The sequence below is a fragment of the Salmo trutta genome, chromosome 27 (assembly GCF_901001165.1).
Source record: "Salmo trutta chromosome 27, fSalTru1.1, whole genome shotgun sequence".
In the NCBI taxonomy this organism is placed as follows: Eukaryota; Metazoa; Chordata; class Actinopteri; order Salmoniformes; family Salmonidae; genus Salmo; species Salmo trutta.
In genome coordinates, this window is record NC_042983.1 from 29,599,680 (window position 1) to 29,612,315 (window position 12,636).

Here is a 12,636-nt window from a genome sequence, read left to right on the forward strand (position 1 = left end):
GCCTTTGTCATCTGTATCTGCTAAATCAAGGATTTAGAAGAACATTTTACCGGAAGTAGCCTACAAGGTTTTTATCTTCCTTTCTCTATGAAAAGTCACAGAGTGCACAGATTGTGCACAATGAGTTCAATTTGATTACAGTATCCACATTTTATTGTTGATTGCTAGACAGTTGCAGGTATCCCTGTACTTCACTTTCACAAGTCCCTTTCGATAGCCACAAGAGCGAGTGTCAATCATCTTCTGACACCAATGAAGCAACCACCGGGGATGAAACTCGCAAAAGCTTTCTTGGGAGATAGTACCCAACCATCTGACCAATTCAGTAATTAAAAAGGCAGCCTTTATCAGTTAATGTACCCGTTTGAAATGTTGTGCTTGTATAAAGTGCTGTCAGATTAGCCTACCCATGAAAATGTTGTCCCGCCTCTGTCACATGATTGGTGCACTGATACCCACCTGTTGAAATGGGCATTCAGCATGTGGTGTAACAGACAAAACGTTTTGCAACGGAATACGACTAATGAATACACCCCAGGCAGGTAGCCTAGAGTTGGGCAAGTAACTGAAAGAAAAAATGTTGCTGGATCAAATCCCAGAGCTGACAAGGTAAAAATATGTAATTATGCCCCTGAACAAATCAAATCAAGGCAGTTGACCCACTGTTCCCCGTAGGCCGTCATTGTAAATAAAAATGTGTTCTAAATAAAGGTTAAAAAAGTACGTTTGCTCCCGTTTTGTGGGTGTGGCAAGCTGTGGCCTGACCAATATCGTTGTGACCATTTGAAATAGCAAAACTCGTGCAGCACACCATACTGTAATCGCCCTCTGGGCCACCATAATCGCAACGTCATCAGCTGGGGTGAATTCATTAATTAAGGAAACCCGTTTACTATTTAACCTCTTATAGGAACCAAACAGAGCAAACCGACAGATTATGTAAAACAAATTCAGGTAGGTCCCTCCCCGTTTCATTTGCTTCCGTTTAAGAAATGTTTTGCAACATAATTGGCAGAATGAATAGCCCTACACCCCTCCAGTACCGTATCTGTTGAATTCAACGTTGCCCACCGTTCTGTCATACTGAACGCACCCCTGGTCAGCTGCTGTGCTTCTAGGCAGTTTTCAGACCATTGGTGGGAGATGCGTGTTTTACAATTCACTGTCAGTGTTTGTGTAGCCGGCCATGACTGTTGTTATGGAGCACCCATTTAAACAGCTTCCAGCCGATAAACAAGTGGAAACTAGATCATTCTTGTAGTCGGTGTCATATCTTCTGCCATTCTTTGGTAAGTAGTTTGCAAACTCAGATTTTAGCTTGCTATATTCTAGCCCTTGATCATGACTTCGTGCCATTATATTACACATAAGTCATTTGACGAAGGTGTCTTCTGTATGGCGAGTTTTGTTAAAACCTCTCGTCCCACCTACTCAACAGCCAGTGTAATCCTGTGGCGAGATATTCAAATACCTTAGAAATGCTATTACTTCAATTTCTCAAACATATGACTATTTTACACCATTTTAAAGACAAGACTCTCGTTAATCTAACCACACTGTCCGATTTCAAAAAGGCTTTACAACGAAAGCAAAACATTAGATTATGTCAGCAGAGTACCCAGCCAGAAATAATCAGACACCCATTTTTCAAGCTAGCATATAATGTCACATAAACCCAAACCACAGCTAAATGCAGCACTAACCTTTGATCTTCATCAGATGACAATCCTAGGACATTATGTTATACAATACATGCATGTTTTGTTCAATCAAGTTCATATTTATATCAAAAACCAGCTTTTTACATTAGCATGTGACTAGCATTCCCACCGAACACTTCCGGTGAATTTACTAAATTACTCACGATAAACGTTCACAAAAAACATAACAATTATTTTAAGAATTATAGATACAGAACTCCTTTATGCACTCGCTATGTCCGATTTTAAAATAGCTTTTCGGTGAAAGCACATTTTGCAATATTCTGAGTAGATAGCCCGGCCATCACAGGCTAGCTATTTTGACACCCACCAAGTGTGGTACTCACCAAACTCCGATTTACTATTAGAAAAGTTTGATTACCTTTGCTGTCTTCGTCAGAATGCACTCCCAGGACTTCTACTTCAATAACAAATGTCGGTTTGGTTCAAATAATCCATAGTTATATCCAAATAGCGGCGTTTTGTTCGTGCGTTCAAGACACTATCCGATGGGTAAAGAAGGGTGACGCGCCCGACGCGTTTCGTGACAAAACATTTCAAAATATTCCATTACCGTACTTCGAAGCATGTCAACCGCTGTTTAAAATCAATTGTTATGCTATTTTTCTCGTAAAAAAGCGATAATATTCCGACCGGGAGTGGTTGTTTTCGTTCAAAGAGAGAGAAAGTAAACATGGTGTCGGCTCGGGCACGCCCCTCCAGTCTAATTGTTCTCAGATCGACCACTTACAAAATGCGCTAATGTTTTTCAGCCAGGGCCTGCAAAGCCACCATTCAGCTTTCTGGCGCCTTCTGAGAGCCTATGGGAGCGTTAGAAAATGTCACGTTATGCCAGAGATCCCCTGTTTTGGTTAGAGATGATCAAGAAGGCCATGAAATGGTCAGAGAGAGCGCTTCCTGTTTGGAATCTAATCAGGTTTTGGCCTGCCAAATGAGTTCTGTTATACTCACAGACACCATTCAAACAGTTTTAGAAACGTTAGGGTGTTTTCTATCCAAATCAAACAATTATATGCATATTCTAGTTACTGGGCAGGAGTAGTAACCAGATTAAATCGGGTACGTTTTTTATCCGGCCGTGCAAATACTGCCCCCTAGCCCCAACAGGTTTTAAGAGCCACGCGGCAGTTGGTTAACACACGTTGATTGAACATTAACACACATCACTTGTGGTACTGTTTTGGAAGCATAAGGACTGTATCTTTAATATCGGCGATAAATAATAAAACAAAATAAAAAGATTGAATAGATACACAGCTTTATACAGTTAGGGTTACCACACCGCCATATATTAACGTTACAGTGCTTGTTTACCAAGACTGAGTGGAATACCTGTGTTGATTAGTATCTGAGGATCCGAACACCTGTGTGTAAACGGAAGACAGATGCATCAAAGGTGTTGTCACTGAAACATGCTCAGGGGCGAAAATCTGATATCAACTTTGGAGGGGACAATTACATGACATTTTCTCAAGAGCAATTCCTGAGGGGGACACCAAAAGTAGTGCTGTAACACATAGCCTATATTGTAATATGGTAAATGTATATTGAGGAACCAAAGAAATAAGGTGTTTGCCGTACTCCTAACTACCGGTACCCAAAACTACACAACTAATCACAACAGCAATACCATTGCCTTTAACAAATCTTAGTTCAGTCACCAGTTTAAGTTGAGAGTGGGGGTATCCATGGCATTTTCCAATTATGTTCCTATTTTACAAGTCAAAAAAATGTAGAACCTTTCATAATGTTGCCAAACAAAGACTCAACAAACTTACCTGAGACTCGCTGTCTCTGCCAGTCTGTCCCTGCATATCTGTCCCCAACTCTGCTGTCTGTGTGCCAACTGTTGCCTGCTCTGCCTAATGACATCATTGTGAAACATTTCCATTAGAATTTAATTTCTTTCTTATGAACATTTTATCAACTAGTCTTTGAGATATTAGGCTACTAGGGTTCTTACTATGCGTTTTGGTGTACTGAAAAATACTCTGATGTCCGTCTTTTATTTTTCTACCTGGCTGGCTGGCTACACACACACACACACACACACAGTGTGTAGGTTATTTACAGTAGGAGATGGGCTTCTATCATCTTATCTTCTATCATTCTATTTGGGCTTCGATCTAAAAGGTAGCTAGCAAATGTGAAACGGATTAAAATGACAAGAGTTGACAGCTGTATGAGTTCACCATTTACACAACATATGCTGCAACCTTTTGTAATTTTAATAGTTTGTTTCATATTGGCTGGCTTCCAACAATAGCTGAATTTGCAAAGCTAGCGAGCACCAATTCCGTTTCAGTGGTGTTTGCTATAATCTTTGCTACCCGGGTTAAATAAAGGTGAAATAAAATAAATAAATAAAAGTTCCCTTGCGACAATTTAGCTTTTGCAACGAGACCATTAAATATATTTTTGACAATTGTAGAAGAGAGTGTAGTTCTGTTCAGTTTGGACTTCAGTTTTTCGCTAACCTTATCACAGGGACTTTGAAGCACTAACTTACATCATCTGCATGCTGATCTTGGAATAAATTGACGATAGCAAAGATTCCATATTTGACGACGCCACATAAATGGAATAGGTACTAGCTAGCTTAATAGTTAATATTTGAGCGCTAGCTCTGCATATTCAGCTAGTGTGTGTGCGCGATTGACTAGATTAACCTCACGTTAGATTAACCTCACGTTAGATTAACCTCTTCATTGAGTGCCTTTCAGACAGTAGACACGACCCCTCTGTTACCTTGCCAACTAAGGAAGTGGCAGTGGATCAAACCATTGTGAGGCAAAGGGTGGGGGGGTTGCAATCTTTTGAAACTTAAAAACGCGCTATTAAGTGTCTATTATCAGCACAATTGCTTTCATTGCGTATTATTCATATTTAAATTACATAGTTATGTTTCAGTGATATATTGGGGGGGACAAATCATATTTTTCCCAAGATGGGGGGGTCGTGTCCCCCCCGTCCCCCCTGGGATTTCCGCCCCTGAACATGCTGTGTTAAAACCGGTTAAAATAATGTACAGTGTGTGTGTGTTTTGCATTTGTGAAATAATTTTGATGTCATATGAAAGTAGAGGGATTTATTTGTTTTCTAGAACCATGCGTTTTATATGGAGTATTTAGCTATTTTGGCTTCGAGAGCCAATTCGCCCTTTAAACAGAACATGTAAGGTCCTTGGACTAAGGAGTATCGTTAGGCTCCTTTAGGCCAATATTGGGCTAGCCACAGCCTATGCATAGACCACCACCCACATTCCTCTCTACTTTGTTGCAAAAATCTCTTGCATGTTACCCTATTGCATTTATTGCTACAAAGTATCACACCATTTGCTACAGCCCATCATGGATGAAAACAGAATAATTAGATTGTGGTTGGCCATCAATTTGTCAGTAGGTTATGTGCTTTTCTCTGAATATTTTGCATGCATCCAAGGTTAGTGTTATGAACATTTGATTGACCTGACAATACTAGGAGTCCGGAGAGGCATTCCTGTATCCAGAGAAGGGACTTTCATTAGCTTCATTAATCAGTAGTCTGATTTGCCTGAGGGATTTCAGAAAGTGAGTAGTGATCGGTCAAAACACCTCTGTCCCTTCAGGCAGTTATTTGCTTGGGATTTACAATCTAATTTATTTGTTTAACTTTTTTTTTTACCCCTTTTTCTCTCCAATTGGTAGTTAGTCTTGTCCCATCGCTGCAACTCCCGTACGGACTTGAGAGAGGCGAAGGTTGAGAGCCATGCATCCTCCGAAACACGACCCTGCCCAGCCGCACTGCTTCTTAACACACTGCTCGCTTAACCCGGAAGCCAGCCGCACCAATGTGTCAGAGTAAACACCGTACAACTGCCGCCCGAAGTCAGCTTGCAGGCACCCGGCCCGCCACAACGAGTCGCGATGGCACAAGGAAATCCAGGCCGGCCTAACCTGGATGACGCTGGGCCAATTGTGCATCGCATCATGGGTGTCACGGCTGGCTGTGACACAGCCTTGGATGGAACCCGGGGCTGTAGTGATGCCTCGAGCACTACGATGCAGTGCCTTAGATCGCTGTGCTACTCGGGAGGCCTAACAAGGGACAATCTTTTTTGGATCTTATCTCTTTATCAAGCACTCAAACTTTTTGCTTGCATAATTTAATTCACTGGCCTCGATTTGAAGTTGTGGAAATTGATTAACGCGGTGTTGAGTTTCCCTTGTCAATTCACTGACTGGTGCATTGGGGCATCTTTTTGTGGCTTCATCCTGTTTTAATATACCAAAGGTATTGAATTAGCCATGTGAAACCCCTGTGAACCCTGGTGTTGATATTACTCTTTCCATTTCATTCTCATTGTTTAAACTGACCTTAACATTTCTTGGCCAACTTTTTTCCTTTTGACCTCATCAACTCAAGACACAGGATATGTATGGTTAATTTGTTTATGTATTTTATTATGGTGTAATGGATTTAGTGTTATTTTAATGTTATGCTCGGTCACAAATCAATTATGTATAACTGCTACATTGAGTTGTGACTAGCCCCATATCATGTTGGAATTTCAAAGATCTTGGAGGATTGGCCTAAAATCTAATCTTTGTTTTCCCACCAGTTCTATATTTCCATATTATTATGTTATGATTCACCTCCCTGACCCAGGCCCTTCTCCCCGATTGCTCAGTTGGCTGTGGGGCCAGCTCTAGGAAGAGTCTTGGTGGTTCCAAACTTCTTCCATTTAAGAATGATGGAGGCCACTGTGTTCTTTGGGATCTTCAATGCTGCGGAATTTTTTTCCAACCTTTCCCAGATCTGTGCCTCGACACAATCCTGTCTCAGGGCTCTACGGACAATTCCTTTGACCTCATGGCTTGGTTTTTGCATGCATGTCCCACAGTCAACTGTGGGACCTTATATAGACAGGTGTGTGCCTTTCCAAATCATGTCCAGTCAATTGAATTTACCACAGGTGTAGAAACATCTCAAGGATGGTCAATGGAAACAGGATGTATCTGAGCTCAATTTTGAGTCTGGATACTTATGTAAATATGGTACATATTTACATAATTCTCCTATTTGAAAAGGCTAAGCAAAGAATATTCTTATAAATAGTTGGATCATTGGAAGTCTTTAAACCGAATGTGCTTAGGTAGGTTACTATACAATAATTAGTCTACACCTTGCGATGAAGAAAACTGTGCGAAACTTTCCCCCTGTAGTGTGGTGGTATTGGTCCTCCTTTGGGATCTCTCCAATGTACAAATAGACCGATGATGTTCCCTGATATGCACTGAGTGTACAAGACATTAGGAATACCTGCTCTTTCCATGACAGACTGACCAGGTGAAATATTTGATCCCTTATTGATGTCACCTGTTAAATCCACTTCAATCAGTGTAGATGAAGGGGAGGAGAAAGGTTAAAGATTTTTAAGTTTTGAGAAAATTGAGACATGGATTGTGAATGGGCAAGACAAAATATTTAAGTGCCTTTGAACGGGGTATGGTAGTAGGTGCCAGGCTCACTGGTTTGAGTGTGTCAAGAACTGCAACGCTGTTGGGTTTTTCACACATCAGTTTCCCGTGTGTATCAAGAATGGTCCACCACCCAAAGGACATCCAGCCAACTTGAAACAACTGTGGGAAGCATTGGAGTCAACATAGGCCTGTGGGACGCTTTCGACACCTTGTAGTCCATGTCCTGACGAATTGAGGCTGTTCTGAGGGCAAAGGGGGGTGCAACTCAATATTAGGAAGGTGTTCCTAACGTTGCTTTTTTTTTACACTCCGTGCATTTTCTTTTCCTGTTGCAGAGGCCTAGGGCCAATGATGGGCCTAATTTTCTTAGCTATGTGAGAGTAGATTATAGAAGCCTTGCATTTGGCGTGATAGTTGGACCTACTGAAAGTTTAATGCGTCTCGGTAGGGCTTTCAGAAATCATCTGTCAGGTGCTCTGAGCAGAGTGAATTATTTAGCATTTTGTTGATTTTTAAAGTTCAATAAGAGTTTGCTGTCATCCCTACCAGTTTCTATCAAAATCATTCAAGGACATGATCAGGATGCTGCTCAGAATGTTCCTATACTGTTTGTCTCAAACCATGCGTTTCTTGTAGGCCTAAAGAAAAAGTTTTTTTTGGCCACGCATGGCTCTCTAAAAATATTGGACCAAGCATACAGACTTATTAGGCTGCATTGTTGGGGCCCGTTGTTACTGCAGCGGGTAGCCTAGCAGTTAGCGCGTTGGGCCAGTAACCGTTAGCGCGTTGGGCCAGTAACCGTTAGCGCGTTGGGCCAGTAACCGTTAGCGCGTTGGGCCAGTAACCGTTAGCGCGTTGGGCCAGTAACCGTTAGGTCGCTGGTTCGAATACCCGAGCCGACAAGGTGAAAAATCTGTCTGTGCCCTTGTGCATGGTGCTTAATCCTAATTTGCACCAGGAGCGCTGCACTACTATTGTTGACCCTGTAAAACAACACATTTCACTGCACCTATCTGGTGTATGTGACAATAAAACATATAGACATGGCCCTTTTAAGGCTACAGCAGGTAGCCCCCTCTCGCTGTCTGGCGTTCTCCCTTTCAGTAGGTCCACCTATCACGCCAAATGCAAGGGTTCTAATCTACTCTCTCATAGCTAAGAAAATTAGGCCCATTGGCCCTAGGCCTCTGCAACAGGAAAAGGAAATACTGAGTGTAAGAAAACATTAGGCACAGCCTCAATTCATCGGAGCATGGACAACAAGGTGTAGAAAGCGTTCCAAAGGGATGCTGGCCCATGTTGACTCCAATGCTTCCCACAGTTGTGTGAAGTTGGCTGGATGTCCTCTGGGTGTTGGACCATTGTTGATACACATGGGAAACTGTTGAGTGTGAAAAACCCAGCAGCGTTACAGCTCTTGACACACTCACTGGTGCACCTACTACCATACCCCGTTCAAAGGCACTTAAATATTTTGTCTTGCCCATTCACCCTCTGAATGGCACACATACATAATCCATGTCTCAATTGTCTCAAGGCTTAAATTTTTTTTTAACCTGTCTCCCCCCTTCATCTACACTGATTTTAAAGTGGATTTAACAAGTGACATCAATAAGGGATCAAAGCTCTGGTCAGTCTGTCATGGAAAGAGCAGGTATTCCTAATGTCTTGTACACTCAGTGTATAGCCATAAAATCATCCGTCTCTTTGTACCTTGGAGAGATCTCAAACAGGAGCAATACCACCACACTACAGGGGGAAAGTTTTGCCCAACATATTCAAACATTTTTTTCTTCTCCATTACCTCTCTCCTGTACTTTCTCTCTTTCTCCCTAACCCCTCTCTCTTTCTTCCTAACCCCTTTCTCTTAGCTCTTGGGAATGTAGACAAAGCTGACATGTAAATTGTGCACAATGTTACTTTTCCAGTATGGGCAAACATGGTATTTTTAAATCTCTCTACAGACTGCCTTGGCTCTATTGTTTTTGCTCGAGTTAAATCTGACATCGCAGGGAACATCACAGTAAGTAGCCTACATCAACTTTTTCATATGGTTAAAGTGCAAACTGGTGAACTTGGAGCCATAAAGAAACGAACAACTATATTACTATCCCTGTTTTAGAAAATCAAGGTGGTTTATGACAGCAACCCAGCAGGTTCAAGACCCGCCAACAAATCCTGGAGGTAGAGAAGGAGCTGTATGGAGCAGGCCGGCCCAAAGTGGGAGCCACCCTGGCACTAATGTGGCTGAAGAGGTCAGACAAATGTTTTATTTTTGGAGCTTGAGTCTGTAAAACTTTAGGATGCTGTTATTATAAGACTTGTCATGAGCATACAAACCTCTTATAACATCTCGTTAGCATCTAATAATGAGCTTGATTAAGTACCAGACATTTCAATTCAGTTGAAATTTCAATAGAGGGATATTTATATAGTCCTTATTATAAGACAGTATAATGCCTCATACCTGCTTTTAACAGGTAATAAACCAATCTACCGGAAGGCTTTAAGTGTTACCGTTGAGTCTGTCTATAGCTGTACCTGCTGTCTGATATGTGATTTGTATTTTTTCTCATTCTTCATTGACTAGGGGTCTCCGGTTTATCCAGGTCCTGCTGCAGAGTCTGGTGGATGGGGAGAAGGGACGAAAACAACCTCATCCGGGTCAATTGCACCAAAGCTTATGAGCTGGCCCTGAAGTACCATGGGTGGTTAGTGCAAAAGCTCTTCAAGGTAAGCGCCTCATCATAGCATGATTGCTTTCGGTTACGGCTTTAATTACACTGCGTCTCCATTGACAGTTTATCACATTATCTGAAACTGTTATAGTTTAGCCAATTTGAAATCACTTGGTAAATAGCTGTGCTAGTGGTGGCCATCATTCAAGTGATGTCACTGTCTCTTAGATCTAACAGTCAACTTTGTTTGATTTTGACAACTCTGCCTTTTTGAACTGACTTTACTTGAATATCTTCCACTGTAAGCAGCTGTGTTCGCAGCCCCCCTACAAGGCTGCTTTCCTGAGGGCACTGTCCAAGAGGTCAAGGAAAAGGATTGCTGGGACAAAATACGACTATTTCTAGTGAACTTCACTGCCACCATCTATGAGATGTACACCAAGATGAATGCTGAGATCTAATTCCATTGGTACATCAACGTGATTATATTTTATAAAAGATGCCTTATTATTGATGTAGTCATACAAATGTCATCTCACCTAATCATTTAGGAAGTCAAAACCAAATCTCTTGCGGAAACAGTCATATCACAGGAGACTAATATTTGTATAGTCAAAGCAGCGGCAAGAGTAAACTGTCAAGTCGGGATGATTTGTTTTAAAAGATTGAAAAGTTTCAAGCTTCAAATAAGTGTCTTTTAAAGTGTTCTAAAAATGTGTTGGAAAGGAAATGTTTTATAACCTTTACATGTTAAGTGACATTGAAATCAATCCACCAAATGGTGACATTTCATTTTAGGCTGTTTCATAAATATGATTGATTGTGAATTACATTGTGATGCAGTGTTCATTATGAAAAATAAACCAGATTTATTTTGTGTAATTATAGTGGCTGAATCAAGCCATGCGAGTATAGAGATATGCCACTCTAATATTGTTAACCTAAATGTGCCTTCTGCCATTGACACAGGGGAGAGGGTGAACTCTCACTGGCTTTGTCCAACAGTGCAACTTTACAGGATGCCTGCCTCTTGAGTTGTTTTTGATTTTCATAAGACACTTTTTTTTCTCTTGTGAAACATATTACAGTGTACCGTAATGAACACACCCCTGTGGTTTATTGTAGAGGGTTTATCTTGCTTCATTATGGTTCTCGTCTTTCCTTGGTATTTCTTAGTTTTACTTCTGATTGACTTTCTAATACCGATTCGGTGCCTCCAGATTTCCTTGCCCTATGGGAATTCCTATTTGTTTGGTGGCCTGTATGTCAAAAAATGTAATGAAAACACTATGGAATTATAGTAAATTTCAAGCAACAATTAAATGCACTGAAAATTGATTGTCAGTGATTCGTTTCCATTTTCTGGTTATGAATTTGTAGGTATCACTTGATTGTCATGAGAAATGTGTATGAAAAGGATTCAAATGCCGTGCATAAATTATGCACGATATTATACATTATTTTAATCTTAGATTGCAAATGAATATTTGTAAAAAAAAATTACCAGTTTGTAATTTTATATTAAATTGTGTCAGCAGAGGGAGCACCCCCCTATCCATATCGAAGGGACAGCAGTGGAAAAGGTGGAAAGTTTTAAGTTCCTGGGCGTACACATCACAGACAAACTGAAATGGTCCACCCACACAGGCAGTGTAGTGAAGAAGGCGCAACAGCGCCTCTTCAACCTCAGGAGGCTGAAGAAATTTGGCCTGTCACCCAAAACCCTGACAAACTTCACAGATGCACAATCGAGAGCATCCTGTCAGGCTGTATCACAGCCTGGTACGGCAACTGCACCGATCTCAACCGCAGGGCTCTCCAGATGTTGGTGCGGTCTGCACAACGCATCACCGGGGGCAAACTACCTGCCTTCCATGACACCTACAGCACTCGATGTCACAGGAAGGCCAAACAGATCAAGGACAACAACTACCCGAGCCACTGCCTGTTCACCCCGCTATCATCCAGAAGGCGAGGTCAGTACAGGTGCATCAAAGCTGGGACTGAGAGATAGATGCTGTTTTTCAATCTCAAGGCCATCAGACTGTTAAATAGCCATCACTAACTCAGAGAGGCTGCTGCCTACACTGAGACCCAATCACTGGACACTTTGATAAATGGATCACTAGTCACTTTAAATAATGGCACTTTAATAATGTTTACATATCTTGCATTACTCGTATCACATGTATATACTGTATTTTATACCATCTACTGCACCTTGCCTATGCCGCTCAGCCATCGTTCATCCATATACTTATATGTACATACAGTGGGGGAAAAAGTATTTGATCCCCTGCTGATTTTGTTCGTTTGCCCACTGATAAAGAAAGGATCAGTCTATAATTTTAATGGTAGGTTTATTTGAACAGTGAGAGAATAACAACAAAAATATCCAGAAAAATGCATGTCAAAAATGTTATAAATTGATTTGCATTTTAATGAGGGAAATAAGTATTTGACCCCCTCTCAATCAGAAAGATTTCTGGCTCCCAGGTGTCTTTTATACAGGTAACGAGCTGAGATTAGGAGCACACTCTTAAAGGGAGTGCTCCTAATCTCAGCTTGTTACCTGTAAAAAAGACACCTGTCCACAGAAGCAATCAATCAATCAGATTCCAAACTCTCCACCATGGCCAAGACCAAAGAGCTCTCCAAGGATATCAGGGACTAGATTGTAGACCTACACAAGGTTGGAATGGGCTACAAGACCATCGCCAAGCAGCTTGGTGAGTAGGTGACAACATTTGGTGTGATTATTCGCAAATGGAAGAA

The 12,636-nt window shown here is 41.4% G+C and overlaps 1 pseudogene; it reads left to right on the top strand.

Moving 5' to 3' along the window:
• Positions 1–1,021: 1,021 nt before the first annotated feature.
• On the top strand, positions 1,022–11,199 carry LOC115164851 (glycolipid transfer protein-like; annotated as a pseudogene).
• The last annotated feature ends 1,437 nt before the right edge of the window (positions 11,200–12,636 follow it).